Source organism: Amblyomma americanum, chromosome 3 (assembly GCF_052857255.1).
Source record: "Amblyomma americanum isolate KBUSLIRL-KWMA chromosome 3, ASM5285725v1, whole genome shotgun sequence".
Lineage (NCBI taxonomy): Eukaryota > Metazoa > Arthropoda > Arachnida > Ixodida > Ixodidae > Amblyomma > Amblyomma americanum.
This window is the reverse complement of record NC_135499.1, coordinates 176,289,160-176,305,862: the sequence shown is the minus strand read 5'-3', so window position 1 is coordinate 176,305,862 and position 16,703 is coordinate 176,289,160. Positions and strand designations below refer to the sequence as shown.

At 47.2% G+C, this 16,703-nt stretch overlaps 1 protein-coding gene across 2 annotated transcripts in view; it reads left to right on the top strand.

The window, feature by feature from the left end:
* LOC144125501 (neuroligin-4, Y-linked-like) overlaps positions 1 to 16,703 on the top strand; it is a 338,755-nt gene that overhangs the window by 250,639 nt on the left and 71,413 nt on the right. The window lies entirely within an intron of this gene.

Here is a 16,703-nt window from a genome sequence, read left to right as displayed (position 1 = left end):
TTTTATTCCCAACTCTATACACCGGTCTCACAAAACTTGCAAGCATCGGTTTATTTTAATTTGATCAGTTGTATCGGCCACTCTGGCATAAATTAATTGCTGGTGAAAACGTCTCTTTTTATGGCCGATTAAAAACCACTCGAAACGTAATAGGTATAAATCAGAAACCTTCACGGACCCAACACCGACCCTTGTGAGACCCACAACAAAACGTATATTGAATTAAACATGCATTTCCTAATGCGTATGGACTGTACACAACCATTAAAATAGGCTGCAACCCAATCGGCAATATCTGACGCAGTACCTGCATGCCTAAGTTTAAAAATCAATTTACTATGCCAAACTTCATCGAATGCCTTAGCAAAATCTATGCAAATGATGTAAATTTGTTCGCCGGCATCCAAAAGTGAATAAAAATTATGAACAACTTTCATAAGCTGTGAAACAGTAGATAAAAGCTTCTGAATGCATGTTGAGGCGAACGGGAAAAGTTGTTGGCCTCAATATAGCAGGGTCAGCTTTGCCACAGGTCTTCCTTCAATCGTACGTAGAACTGAAAGGTAATTCCAGTTATTGCAGTCTCACCGTAAGAAAGTGAGATAAAGCTAGTTTATTCATGCTATCTGCCCTGAAGATGCGCCAAAGCATATTGTGAATAACTAGTTATTTCAATGCAGCGATGAAAAGAAAAAAAGCCCATCAACTTTGCTAGCTTATACCACGAATAACACGCATCATTAATTTACTAAGACACATTTATTTCAACTTTTTTTCTTTAAGTTAAGTTCGGTGCAACGCGTAGCACAATAGAACGCTTTTGTATCAGTCTCGCTGTCCGCGGGCCCACCTGGAGTGTCTTAACTCAGTGAAAGCTTCAGTAAAATTTCTACTTCACCGTACAAAAATTCCGTAGGCTGCAGCAGCTCATTATCTGTGAAGCACCTTATCTAAACAGTTCGCTCGCACCCTACAGCTTCTAGAAGTCAAAATTTACCTGACTTGCAGTTCTTTCTGCCATTCTTGTTAAGCATGACGGCGTTCAACAAAGTTTTGCAAGAACCAGAGTTGGCGATTTGGACAACTACAGGGTATGCGGTAGAACCGGTACTCTCTCCAGTTGGCCGAGATGGGCAAAAGGAGGAAGGGGCGGGGAATTTTAATGCAGTGGTAATGAGATGCGATGTGTGTGCGCTTTATTGCTATTGTTGTCTGCGGCGTCACAAGGACCATACAGGCCGGCTCAAAACATACTAACACCGAAGCTGTCTCGTCCCTTAACCGCTGTTGACAAAGTACGAGACGATCTCAAGACGTTCCCTTCAGAGAGGAGCGTAAATCAACGCTTAATTATTCACGTACCCACCAGCACCTTGTCGTTGCCTTGCTCACGATTGAGGCAACGTACGCTCACTAAATATTAATTTGTGTGGACGCATTCTAAAATATGCAGTACAATAAAAGAACACTCTATTCAGTCGGGTTCACGCAAAGTTTTCGCTCTTCACTTAAAACGCGTAAGCGGACACACATAGGCACAGTTTCCCTCTTTTTTTTTTCTTGACAGAGTCGTCGTGCTCTATTGCTACCCTGTCTGATATGCCCAGTCGCGTCCTTGACCTAGATTTTCGCTAGGCGCTACGCGGTCTTCGAAAGTGCTTGAAATAGTACAGAACGCGTTGTTTCCTGCTTCCACCAAAGTGTTGACCAACAAAGAAGCTTGTACATTTTCACACATGTGGCCTCTCGATTCAACTTACTCACTGTTTATTGCAACCTAGTTTATCTTCTTCTGAACATACATTTCTTCGTCCCAGAAGCAAGAAGGCACCTGCATAAGCCGAGAAAAGCTCCGTCTCCTCGACGGCGTTGAAAAACAACATAGCAAAAGCGGCCCTATAGCTAGGAGTCGACAGAGGAGAATAGAAAAGGCAAACAAAAACAGGCGGAACCCTGAGTCCTGCCTCTTCCTCGAGGTGCCCAACAAGTTCGGCTGGTATGCGCATGTTCCTGAAGTCTGGTCAGCACAAATTTTTGAGCCCTAGCAAACACCAGAAACGAAAAAGGCAAGGAGTGTAGGGATGCTGAGAAGGAGCCTCGCTGACCGGCGAAAATGCCGGGCATAGCCGAAAGAACGCCGTCGGGTCATGCATAATACATGCGCTATAAACGTGCTCCTCTCGACTGGTATAGCCCCTCTCTTTTCCCGTCTTAGCTCATGCTTTCCTCCTTCTGCATTTTTTTTTATCTCCGCCCTGAAAGCTGAACATAGGTGGGTAGCGTAAATGTGTTTCAGCTATGCTTCAGTCACTGGTACAGCTTGAAAAAAAATGAGCACTAAAAAATAACGGGAAAGAAGGAGACGCTCTAAAAATGCAGCGGCCGGCACGTCGCTCGCGTACCACTACGCGCAACAGGGAATGCGGCCACGGGGCTACACGATTCGCTGCGCGGTACCTGGGGCGTGTTACCAAGCTTGCTCGGAAGGGGCAGCCGTGCGTCATCTACGGTATATATAAAAGGTGCCGTTCACGTCTTGTAGTCATCATACATGCTTTTCAAATTCGTAGGGGTGAATGCGTAGCAAGAAAATAAAATACAGATAACATCACGTCTCAAATTTCCTGTTTCGTTTGTGCATGTGATAATCTGTTCCCATTAGTGACATACTTTAATAGACGAGCATTTATGACGCTGCGTTTTCTGAAGTGTTTTCGAAGCCTTGAACATTCATGCAGAATTGACAAACCCAAAACAATTACTTTTAGCTGCCCTGCACTCGCCTTGAACGCAGCGTTCCTTCGTTTTCTGTACTACTATACCAAAGTCACACAAATGCATCAGCACTATGATTCAAAATACAAGCACGATTATGAAGCTGACGTCATCAGAGGTGCCGATGTAATGTCGTTAGCGTTAGGAGTTATAAAAATGTCTAGCAGCATGGCGATCAGCACATCTTTGCGAATCAGAACATGACGATTTTTCTGCAACAGAAGAGTTTGTCCCTTGGAAAGTGTTATGAGGGTATTTCAATCTCTTTGAACAGTCCGTTGAGCGTTCTGACTGTCAAAGAAAACGGCAAATAAACTACAGGCATCTGAAATATTGCGCAGAAATAAGTGACTGCAATACAGTTATAGCGTTACAAATTTGCACAAGCGGCAGTTCTAGTGACAGCGTGGAGGCACGTTTTTCAAAAGAACATTGAACCCTTCGTTCCTTACCTCGAAACGGTGTAAATCGAGTTATTTGTATCCTACCTGAAGTCAAAAGGAAGAACTCGAATTAGGTAGTACAAACAGTGAAGAGAGGAGGTTACCCATGGTCTCTTATGGAAAGGAACGGAGTGGATTAAAAGGAAACTTTAACTGCAGAAGAAGGCGGCAGAAGTTCAGGTTAAGAAGTCTGCCGGGATAGGTCGGCCGCAGCTATCGCATTGCAGACTAATTTGAGGGGAGTGAAAGAGGTACGTGTCCTCGAGTGGGCGTAGTCGTGCTTGTGACGATCATATCAACGACTCCGTTTCTTCGTTATTCTCGCTGCACCCTTTCTGTCCGTTAATGCCCCCCCCCCCCTTCCCTCTTCCCGCTTAAATTATCTTTCATTGATCACAGCGCATTCTTAAGCTCGTATTGCGTAGTTCACTTATTTATTTTGTAATATTTTTGCGAATTCTTTTTTTTTAGGGCAACTACGCCTGACATAAAGTTGAAACAGCATGCAAAAGGTTGTCTTTGAGGCGGCATGTCCAGACAGACGCGTTGCCATCCCAAACTATAAAAGAACTTAGAATATGAATCAATATCCTGTCGCCTTCAGTTACGAAACCCTTCCGTCCGCACCATTAACGTTTCTTAATCTTTGCACGTTTATAACTGCCAAAAAATACAAAGGGGTATCTTTACCAAAATAAATATCATTAGACCACAACGACGACTGTTTCTCCTTTTCATTACGACCGCGCAATTTTTTTCTGTTCCACATCACTAGACTTTCTCGGAACCCGACTTCTACCCATAAGTCGCGTCTAAAGGCAAAGAGCCGCGTCATCGCCGACAAAGCGCTCCTAGCATTCCCACCCACGCGAGAGGAATTCCAATCGAGTGGCTTGTCTACACGTTGTTCTACACGCCAGAAGGGAATACGAACGCGTGCCTACCGCGCACAACACGTACGCACGCCACCACCCTGCGGGAAGCTTCGAGGTCACGTTGGCAGCCGCGACGGAAAAGCCGATGGCGCCGCAAGAAAAAAAAAGCAATAACGGAACAAGAAATAAAAAGACCTCGACGTTCGAAGAGGGATGGGAGGGGATGGGGCTGTTGGCGACGCTGACGTTCACGTTCCGCAAAAAGTCGCCATCACCGCCGAGCAAAGCAGTGGCACCAACGCGAGTGTGTCGAGATGAATACGCGCACTCCGCCGCCCGCGGGGCGCACGCAAGCGCCATGCCACGCACCCACATGCACGCACGCATGCGCACGCACGCAGGCAGTTGCAACGCCATCCGTCGGCGCAAGTTTCCCCAAGCGTGGCGTGACACCCCCGCCGCGAGGGTAATTAATTGCGCACTGCTCAGCAAAGCATCGCAAATTGTCGGCGCGTGCGCCAGCGCGCGTGAGCACCAGACCACTATCGCGCGTCGTAGGTTCTTTCGCCACTTCTCCTCACAAAGTCTGCCCCGCGTGGCTAGCTCTTTCCCCGGCTAGCGCCGGTTATGGCCTTCTTTCACCTCTTCCCCTTTTCTCTTTTCTTTCACTGTGTTTGCTCGATGCTTATTCTTCCAGACGTTATAGGGGCGCTCTAGCCTTCTTCCGGAGCCCTCCCCTCCTTTTGCCGTTCCTCCTCACCCGCAACGTTTCCGGGCCCTCATCGGGCGTCCCTCCCGCAGGCCGCGCAAACGAGCATTAATTAGAGCGATTGTGCTGCATGGCGTGAGTCTTTGATGGACCTGATTGGAGCGAGGAAAATGCGTGGCCGGAGTGTGCCTCCTCCTCCTCCTCTTCACGGCTGCCGACTTGGCTCTCTCTCTCTCTTTCTCTCTCCGCCACTGCTTGCTTTAGTCTGGGCTGTTCGTTGCGAGCCACGCTTTTCACTCGCCGCCTTTCCTCCTTCCGCGCCTCTGAAACGTGCTCCCCACTGACAGCGTCGAGCGAGTCGCCAGTGCAGAAAGCGTGACGGTGAGCTCCTGCTCCCCCCTATCCGCCTTTCCCTTTCCCCCCTCTTCAACTTCCTTTCACATCGTATGGAGTGGCTTTCTGTCCCTGTCCGCCGTGGCGGATCAACAGAGTTGTTTGCAGAACGGTCCGCAACGCTGTACTGCGGCATCCTGTAGAGAAATACTGTGACGTTCGTGTTTAGCGCCGCGTGATTAGGAATGTAGATTGGAATGCGTTTCACGAAGTCCAACTGCACGTAATGAGAAGGCATTGCCGTTCAAAGACGCTGTCACGCTGCAGGCAGAGCCCGACAAGAAGCTGCGGAAGGTGGCACGCCAGGCTGTTCGCGTCTTTCGAGAGCGTCCAAAACATATCATTGGGTTGCAGCGCTCTAACCGTCTTAGCAAACGACAAAGCATTGCACTCTGCGCGAAAAGAACTCAATTACTTTGCAAAGCCAAGCTCGTTCCTTCTACAATCGCATAATAAGGCTTTAGTACAAATAAATAGCTCTGTTGCACACTTTCGAAGACACCGTGTCATGAAAAGTCCTTTCGCGTTGCGGTCGTGTGGTTGTTTGCGTAGGTTTATGAGGGGTCGCTGTTGCAAACCGCAACGTGTTTTCTCTTCGAAAGAACACGAATATAAAAGGGTCGAATTAAATACGAAAAACAGATTTCATAGTGAACGCCCTGAACGTAGCCTTACATGGTATTAGAGGAGCGGATCAGTATGCACAGCGACAAGTAAAAAATTACAGGTAAAAGATGGATAGCGCTGAAAATTGAAGAAAAGTGAGTGTTAGACTCGCCTAACGCCTAGAGAAACAAAATTAAGTACCCCAGCATGAAAACAAGTTGTGTCATTTTTATTATGCCATGGTTGACGTTTCGTGGCACTAAATAACTGAACACGCTCTCTCGATTGCCAGTTGTTTCGAGGCGAGAATTACTTGTCGTGAAGCAGAAAAAAAAAACAAGCCGTCCTGCCAGTGTAAACAGACATTTCGACGCCGATCGCCTCATAGCAGCGATTTTTCTCTTCTTCCAATAACAGCCTTCCTTCCGGAAACAACGTAAATATTGGGTGCGAGAGTGAAAAGCTACATAACTATCTCGCAATGGACAGGTGACAGCGATCAAAATAAAGGGGGGAAAATACAAACAAGATAACGATCGCGAAAGTGAGAACCACCAAAAACGCAAAATGAAGAAGATGACACGGAGGCCCACGCGCGCGCGCGAGCGCGAGAGCTTCTGAGCACCCGACGCTTCTCCGGGCCGTTATTAAATTCGCGGAAATAAATCGCTTCGGGGACTTCCGACAAATGTAGCTATCCATCACGGGCTGCTGCTTCGAGGCGCCTTCGGGAAGGGGGTGTGAACGAAGTCTGTGACACACACGCGCACACACACACACACACACGCAGCTCAGCCAAATAAAAGACATAGGGTATAGGTATAAAAGAGCTGACATACTCGCGCACCTTTTCATTCAACGGCCGCCAGCGCGACCAGTTCCACTGGGGAATTTTTTTATTTATTTTTTTAGTGTGCGTCTATCTCGCTCCTCCTTTTGTAGTAGTTGTGCTTCATCCCGCACCTTATCCGCCGCTGCACATCCGGGCGACGCTGCGATCTAGCAGGGAGCGGCGACTTGGAGCCGCCATATGTTTCCATTTGAACGCGCTGCTTCCTAGGTGTAGCACGGCCCTGGGCGCCTCTGGAGTCGCATCCCCCCCCCCCCCCCCCCCACCGCGTCGTCCAGATCGCAGATAAAGAGGAATCGGGTCACCAGGCCGCTACCGCCGCCCCCGCCGCCGCCTGTACTATTTATTCGCTGACGGCGCTGGCAAAAGCGCCGCACCCAGGCTGTCCACACTGCGCCGTTGCTGTCATTGATTCCTTTCTCTCCGGGACCTGTTTCGAGAAGTGATTAGGTGACTCTAGTCCGTGGACAGCAAATGGGACGTCAGAGCGGCGCTGTTTTCGTTTCTTGCGAAAGCATCCAGAAAGGTTTCGGTAAATTTTACTTTTTCGTAGCTGCTCTTCACCAGGCGGGAGCGGTTTTTTCTCTCCTTTCATTTCCCTTGTTTTGGTTAGTAACAGGCTTCAATTTCTAAGAAGGAGCTCTGACTCAATCATAGTCGAATAATGGGTTCTATCTGATCCTCTGACCTTTCCTTAGGTTCAGCTTGAATTAGCTGTACAGCTGCGTGGTGCCGCTGTTACGGCACACTGTGACACGATTGCTCAAGACATCATTGCTCCAAGCCACAAAAATTATAAAAACGCCGCAGGAATCTTCCCTTTTGTTGAATTAGCAATGTTCACTGTCATCAAAGTTGGTATATTACATGTACGCATATTCATGTTTGTGCGTGTGTGCACGTGCGTGCGCGTTTGTCGGCACGCGACTGTGTGTGTGTGTGTGGGGGGGGGGGGGGGGGGCGTGCGTGCGTGCGTGCGCGAAGTCGATGAAAGCCCTTATCTCCTTTGCAGCTTTGGTGTGCTTCGCCGCAATATTGAAAATTGTGCTGCAGAGCACGCTTTACAGGCAACTTTTAAAACATTTCAAGAAAGATAAAGTTGGTATATTACATGTATGCATATGCATGTGTGCGCATGTGCATGTGTGCGCATGTGCATGTCTGTGTGCGTTTGTGCGCACGCGACTCTATGTTTGTGCGTGCAAGCGCGAAGTCGAAGTTGGAAAGGAAAGCCCTTATCTCCTTTGCAGCTTCAAATTGGTTCGCCGCAGTATTCAATTGGTGCTGTAGAGCACGCTTTACAGGCAAAATTTTAGAAATTTTATTTAAAGAGATCTTGAATAGCCCCCTTTAATGAAAAAAAATGTCCCGTTAAAACGCGCAACAAGACATCGTGTGCGCGAGAGAAAAAGCGCCGTGCTCTCAAATGCAACAAAACAAAATTAGTTAAAATAATTGTAACAAGTGACCAGATGTAAGAAGTGGACTTGATAGGCGATAGCCTCGTATGTCTTCCATCCTTATATGACGTGTTCCAAGGAAGGTACCAAGGAGAGCACCAATTTAATATTGATAATTTTGCGCTAATAATTTTGCGTGGGTTGGTCAGATGACCAACAATAATTTAATAAAAAATGAAACGTGAAATAGTGTTAAGGTTTTTTTTTTTTTGCAGACTGATCTTAATATATTCTTCAGAGCCACATCAACCTGAACCTACTTTAAAACTGAAATGTGGGGACACAACCTGTCTTTAGTATCTTGTCATTGTTGAAATTTCTATATCAGAGCACTTTCTTTATGATTTTTTTACGTAAGTAGCTTTATAAAGAATATTCAACACTTCAAACAGACCATAAAATGTTTACTGAAGCTAGAAAAAGCGCATGAGCGATCACTATTCCGTCCCTCGTCGCCGCACCGCAAAATTTTATAAGCTATCTTCAATAACGCCGAATATATCGCTGATTAAAAATGGTGCTTTTCTTCACCGCTTCAACTCATACACTGGGATGCGCTGGAAAAAAATGAATATAACGGGTCCAGACTGCACCCCTCCGCGACCAGTCTAGCACCCTCCCCGCCAACGCCCCGTGGGCACACCCAACGAAGAGGTTCTTCTAGATTACAAACTGACGTCATTGGCGTAGGAGCGCTGAGAACGGCAGTGAGGAGTCACCCTTATCATTTGCTAGTTACTGCAAGCAACAATTTAAAAAATTGATTGTAAAGTGCAGAGTCAACGCAGAACCTTCAAACTTCACTCAAATACTTACAAAGACCAACTTTACAGATCTATTGCACTAAGTATATGACCATCAAAATCATTCGCTTGAGCGTGGATCTTTTATTCTTTCAGTATTGCAAGAACATGTCCCTGGTAGTTCACTGACGTCAGTACTTTGGCCTTTAGGGTTGAGTGAATTTTAAAGAGGCATCCTGTGCTTTCCTGGAAAGAAAATTACAAAAAGAATGTTTGTTTAATTTAGAGTCTGTTAATGCGAAACTGCTTGAAAAGCAGCCCTGCAATGCGGCACTTAGCACTGAAATGAGAAAGTGACTCCCGGCTACTGCCCAAGTGCATGGCACAACACCGGAAGCACGGTAAACAAGGAGCTCGAGTGCCCTCTTCCTCTCTTTCGAGTGCTCTCTGTTGACTCGGCGGACGCAAAGAGACTTCGGCTTAGTTTCTGACTTCTGTTTGCTGAAGAAAAATCTCCCTACTACGCCAGCCTACAAGCTTGTGTTTCAGACAAAATCTTAATGCCGCTTCGCAGACTGTCAGCTTTTAACCTGAATAGTATCTTATGTTTAAAACCATAGGCTACAAGTGGAACGGACCATGTTTTGGTCTCTTTTGAGTTCAAAGCGCCGTGTAAGTAAACGCGCACTTCTCTAGAGTCATTTTGATGACTGTAAACTCGAGCCGTGAAGATTGAAATAGTCTTATATTTTTAAGTTAGCAGTGACGGTTTGCTGTTTGTGCCGCCTCAAATGGTTAAAATATCAGTACGCTAACTTGCATTTTTGAATTCTAGCGTAGCAAACTCTATGCTTTAAACTTTGGGAACGGAGAGAGCTTTCTGCAGGTCTTTCTCGTCGATAATGTTTTTCTTTATACCTGTTTATTCTTTTCCTAAACTAGTCATTAGAGGGCAGGTCACTTCCTGGCCGCAACGTTTTGTACTTTAGCACGTCACAACCTTCCACTGCTTCCTGCATACCTACCACACTTCGTTGTAAACACACCTTCCAGCTTGCTTTTTACCCGATCATATTCCCACCTTCATTCTCTAGAAAGGGTCTATTACCACCACTTTCATTAGCCACACTGTCTGCTTTCGAAGCACGTATCTTCCACACGTACGGTCGCGACTCACAGGCGAAGCGTTAAGCAAGGAGCAAGAGAGGGGTTATGACTGCAGCACGGGAAAAGAAAGGAAACAAAAGTCCCCAGCCGGAGGCATTTGACGCGCACTTGGGCACCGCGACACGTCGGCGACGAGGGTCGTTGCCCCGCCGTGCCGTCGCAACCTGGCTTCCCGCTCCTCGCCACGGAGCCTCCTGGGCCCCTGCGTACCCCTGACCTCTCGCTATCAGTCTTGCCCAAAGATGACGCCGCCATTGAAACGAGACGAGGATCCCAGAGCAGCACCGCCGCCACCGCCAGCACGCCTGCAGCGACCGACGGCAGCCCTCGCCACCCAGTTAGGCACGGAGACGAACCTGATGAAGCCATAAGCCGAAAGCCAAGCACCCCCCCCCCCCCCACACCCCCCCGCGTGCGGACATCTGACAAATGGACGCGTCGTCCCTGGCGCGAGCGGCTCCTAACAGCGCGTAGCCCCTGGCTGCGGCTGACGGAAGACTCGCTCTCCTCCTCCTCCCTTCCGCGTGGACCCCTCTGGCGAACGAAGAAAGCTGGCTCGCTCGCTCGCGGCACGGCGCTAGGATTGCGTGACGCGGTGTGCTCGCGGGAGGAGGCGACCGCAACGTGGCGCCGCCATGTCGGTTGCGCCGATGATGAATCGAAGAGTTCTGGGCGGTCAACACAATGGCCTGCTCGCCGAAACGACGCGTCCCAGCCTGCCAGTGTCCGGCGGCGTTGATGGAGAACGTGGGACGGCCCCCCTTCTTTCGACGTCCACGCCAAACTCCTCTTCTCCGCTGCTGGGACACACAAACCACGTTAGTTCCCTCTCCCTCCACCACCTCTCGCGCTTTCTCCGAGAGGGCCGGTACGTGAGACCGCGGCGAATTTTCCGGAGATTTGGCTTAAGGCGTCTGCGATCTCCGCACCTCTCCCTCGGTCAGCAGTTGAGTTTGACACGTGCGGTAGAAACGGAGGGAACTTAAGGCCAAACTGGGGAGCAATACATTAAAGAAGCACGGCTCCGCAGAGCTCGGATACAAAAAAAACAAGACACAAACGTTGTTCAATATGAAAGTTATTCTACATTGACGACACTGTTTAATTAGCAGGCTAGGTTGCTTTATCGAGGTCGGTGGGCAACGCTACCTCAAAACCTTCGTATTACGCAATGAAATATAGCCTTACGTGTTGCTTGTGACACTGGCGACGAATATTTAATCTCTTGGCGTATATTAAGAAGAATATGAATAAATTAATGTATATTGCCAGAATTTACTGTGTTCAGCTATTTGCAGCCATACAACAACTTCAGATCTCCGTGAATCTCAGGCCCGTGGAAATTGGTCAAATAGGAGCCCACCATTGAGGACCTTCTATTCTTTTCTTAAAATAAAGTTGTTTTCCTCCTCCTCCGCCTCCTCCCTCAACACTTCATGGAGAAGTTTTTCGCGTCATGCACAAGGAAAAAAAATGCGTCGACGAAAATGGCCAGTACAAATAATCTACAAGAATTATCAAACAGATGGCCACACCACCCGATGTTACTGAACTTCCTTCAAGAGTTCAGCGTGTACGTATATTTGGAAATAATACTTTACGCCAGCAGGCACACTATCGCCATAAAAAAAAAGACGTAGTTGGTAATATTTTCTTTATCAATTGGTGTAACCACGAAATAAAAAAAAACAATATGCATAAGAACATAAGCGGGCATGGTAACCGCAACTGTTTAGGTCTCCGCAATTCCAGGACGTGTCCGCCATGAATTGTTATGCGAGCGCCGTTCTACCGCAGCCTAGAAAGAAGTTTGATGCAGTCGTAAGATTTTTAAAAATGACAGCTTGGTTGGGTATTTGATTTGCTTTAAAGCGTGACAGGCAATCTTTGTTAGAAGGCTCAGTTTAAAATAAGAAGACACGGGAGCACGAAGATATCAGTGCAGCCGTATTGTCTCCGTTGAAGAATAAGAATTCTTGGTTTCCTTTTACTATATTTTGCAAGACATTGCAAAACAGTCTCTAGACCTTTTCCTTCAAATCAGGCATACTTTTAGCATTGTTTGTTGAAAATACTTTCATTATTTTAATAATGCAAAAGCATTATATGTCCCATTAGCACAAAAGCCCTCCGCCGTCTGTCGCCGTCCATGGCACGAAACTCGGATCATGTCATAACGCCGGTGTACGATGCCGCACCATATAAGCGAACGTGTATATCATAAATGACGAAATGTAACATACTGCGACCTATGAAAGTCATTGCTCGTAGTCACAGGCATAACGTATGACTCATAATCATTCTGCAATGTATCATGATTCGGCACTTCTCAAGCAACGTAGTGAATGTGTATAGAGTTTGTACAAAGTAGGCATAGTCATGACGAGTAGTCATAGTCTCAACGCAAGACTCAGCACTGTACTTCGGCAACGTAGCCTAACTCCGCACTTCACAGGTAACATAATGTAAGGTGTATAGGGTTTGTACAAAGTATGCATAGACATTACTCAGACATTCTGCAACGCAGCATGACTCGAATAATTAACTAAAATCGTAGACATGACGTGTGATAAAATAAATTGTTGTTGATTAAATTGCTTGCCGTCATGTCATATGTGGCACTCAGGTAATTACATTGCGTTCTTTTAATTGATGTTCCATTCGGAGAATTTTTCTTCAACAGCAAATAAGAGTGATAAATTTGGTGAAAAGGAAATTTTTGCGGCATTTCACGAAAATTTAAAACCCAAAATTCTTTCATTTCTTTATTTTTTTTAATAGACCGAGTTCTCGATCTGCTGCTCAGGAAAAGGGTTGGACATGGGGAATTTTAGATCTGTTTGAGTGAATTTCCGGTTTGGAGACACAGAACATTACTATTTCGTTTGTGAGTTCCACGTGTATTTTCGCCTACTTTAACATTTCCAATTTAATCGGGCTTTTTTTCTGGTTCTTTACCTCTCTGATAACGAGGAAGTTCTGATCTGCAGCAAGTTAATACACAGATAACAGATTACACGAAAGGTCTCAACCCTCCAATACATTGGTACCTGACGTAATTATTCCCATCTGCTCCCTATTGCCAAAATTAATTCCCAATCTGTTTAGTTTCGCAATTACTCTACAGCACTCTTTTGACAAAACGCGAGAACGTGAAACAGTGCGAACAAAGATGCGTGCGGAAGCGCACTTTGTCTTCGGCAAACACGGCCAAGACCTGCCCTGCGAGGGCGAAGCTTTTTCCTCCGCATCCTCTATGGGGCCCACGCGACCAGGGCCAACAATAGCGTGTAGTCAGATGAGGCGAAGAGAGAAAGAAAGAACGGGCAAGGATAAAACGAACGCCTAACACCGTAAAGCGCCGTCGGGACGTGAAAGAGGAGAAGCGGGGGCGGCAATTGGCCGCGCCTGCCGTGGCGCCATGCATACGTAGTAGAACTCGCTTTCGCGAACACAGATTGCGCGCGCAACCAAAAGACGAAGCGGGAACGGAAGGGGGCATCGAACGCAGCTGCTTGCTCGTCGTCCCTCGAGGCCCGTCCGTTCGCTGGCTTTGCTTTCTTCACCACCAGGGCCGACCGCGGCGACTGCTCTTTCCGTGGACGTTGGTCGCGTCGGCATGCATAATCAACGAGGATAGCGCTCGCACCAAAGGAGGCAGGAGCTGCCGACGGTATTTTCCGATGCTGCGGCTGCTGCTGCTTACCCCACCTATACTCCCTCCCTCTCTCTCGTTCTCCTGCACTCCGCCTCCCCCACTCCCTCCATTTGCTTGCACACTTCTCGACTCGGTTGCACGAGCAGTGGGAGCACTTTACTGCCTCGACCATAATCAACACGACCGGGCGACTCCTGTGCGGCGTCAGCGATTCCGACTGCCAATGCTCGTTGTTGCCCAGATCCACGCCCTGAAGCAGAAGCACCTGGCATGAAGACTCAAGGATTTTTTTTTTTTTTGGCCTGCAAGAGCAGCAGCGCGTACCGCCGGAGGATCGCTGGCATGACACTCCGAAAATACGCCTCCTGCGTATAGAAATGATGATGATGATGATGATGATGATGATGATGATGATGATTATGGATTTTTATGGCGCAAGGGCAGCTATGGCCAAAGAGCGCCATGTCACAAGGTATTTTTTCTTTTTCTCAAGGTGGGGTCAGAGACCCATTTCCCAAGCATTTCACCCTAATTGAGCCGAGCACCAGACCAGGGGAAAGCTTGTACCCATTGTATCACCGGTGGGTACCCGGCGGTACTGGGGATCGAACCCCGCACCTCCCGCATATCGAGGCGGATGCTCAATCACTTGGCCACTGCTGCGGTGTATAGAAATGAGGCTTTTTAAAAAACAAACAGCGTCAAAACAGCGTCTACAGCACCTGAAAAGTGCATTGCAAAGATTCTCGGGAATATACACACTCTTCCTAATTAACGCCGCGCCGCGGTGGCTGAGTGGTTACGGCGCTCGGCTGCCGGCCCGAAAGAAGCTGCTTCGATCCCGGCCGCGGCGGTCGAATTTCGATGGAGGCGAAATTCTAGAGGCCCGTGTAGTGTGCGATGCCAGTGCAGATTAAAGTACCCCAGCTGGTCGAAATTTCCGGAGCCCTTCACTACGGCGTCTCTCATAGCCTGAGTCGCTTTGGGACGTTAAACCCCCATAAACCAAACCATAAACCATCTCCCTAATTAACGAACGACAATGACTTTGTAAAACATTGACGTCTTGAAACTGATGCGGGTCCCTAAGCTTATAAAGACAAATTGGAAGATTTCGTTTGAACCCTCGGCACTGTGTCCTTTAGTCTTTTTTTTTTATTTCTGAGAAAGTTCAACCTGAGCTTGCTGTATGCTTGGGACACAAGAAAAAGCAGACACTCTATGAGTTAAGGTCACCACTATTTTAGCGTCACTGACACTGTCGTCGTTCGTTATAGGTACCCTTTCCTCACCATTTTAAATGTTGCAAGGAATTCCTAAATGTTTGCAATGGTTCCAGATGGGGAGACCGCCGGGCCGCTGTTCTATGAATCATGTGAGCTCTGTAGGCGTAGACGTTATGAAAGAGTTGTATGCAACGCACTAACTTGACTAGCCACATCTAAAAACTGAGTTTCCAGCAGACTAGGATATAAAATGTGGTGCGCAAAATTTTCGGTACGCTGCAGCACAAGAAACCCTTCGCACAAGAAAAAAAAATTAATATCTGGGTCAAGAGTGGGTGTCTGTATTATGAACTGTCATTTTCTGCATAATTAAAAATGTACGTTGCCCCAAAAAATTTACATCACCAAAATTCTCCTCACTAGGTAGTGTTTTCTTTGCGGAGGGTCATTCGATTTAAGCCGACGAGTTTTTTTTTTTTAACATTATAAGATATTATTCAAAATGTCCGCTGCAAAAGCATTGTCGATGCATAGGAACCTCCTCCGCAGATCCTGTCCGCACCGCGGGCTCAGCGCTGACACTGCCTGCGGGATCCTTCCACGTGGACTCGCTTTTCAGGCAGATTATCCGCGCTTTCAATGAACCCAGCGACGCCGCAGCCTTTCCGGAATAGCGGGAGCTATTCGTCCGCCCGCGGCGAAAGTTTAGCGCTGCCTAAATAAATAAATTATGGGTTGCTGCCTCGTAACCTATGTCTCTCTGTTCACGCTTTTGTATCGGCTTAAGCTTAGTGCCTAAATATACGAACATGAACAATGTGCTGACATTTTTTTAACCGACAATCATCCGTCGAGCACGCTATGCCTTTTTGCGACCTCTCGAAAAATGCGTCCCAGACAATTAAGCCTCCCACCTATAGAGGACATTACTTTGGGAATCTACAAAGGTTGAATGTAGCACACTGGAGCAAAGTTGTTATACACTTCTCTTGTCCCCTTAAAGTTTGACTGCTTAATATCATGCTGGATTATCTCAGTTCGGGCCAATCCCGCTAACAGCGTCCTTGTGAAATATTGCCCTGCTGCCAATGACATGATTCATTCTCGTGGCAACAACCCTGCTGCCCATGACATCATTCATTCTCGTGTGAACAAGAATAAACCAACCACATAAAAATTGGCTTATAGGTCATACGTCAGAATAAAAGAAAAATGCTGTGCCATTCAACGCCGCCTCAAACAAAACGTTTGTCCTGCTCTCCATAATTCAAGAAGAAAGTATTGCACACTGCGTCCTGGGGATGAGTACATCCCTCTTTTCATTTAAAATTCGTACTCCAGTTTTGCAGAGAAACTAAATTGCTCCATTATTCCTTTTTTGTTTTTTGCTCTGCCCAATATTATTTATCTGAGTCGTGTAAAAGTTGTCTTATCTGAGCATTTTGTTCCAGTGTAGCCCTGACTGCGACCGAGTGCGGCTGGCTCTGAGGCTATAAGGTGAAAAGCGCCTGCCAAACACAGAACTAACACGCACCTCAACAAGAGGGCAAGGTTTATAAACGAAAAAAAAAAGGCAGCTCATAATAGCTGAATGCGTGGGGCATACTGGGTTAACGTCTGTCTCCTGCGCATACGCAGTTTCAGGGCCGCGTACCGTCCGGCCTCACAGCTGCTTCTGCGCATGCGCAGCAGGCATAGACTAATATGATTTACTTCTGCGCATATATGACTACGCTAAGCTTTCAATGCCCTCATGACGTTGAGAAGCTCGCAGAGAAGGGTTCAAAATTCACCCCTT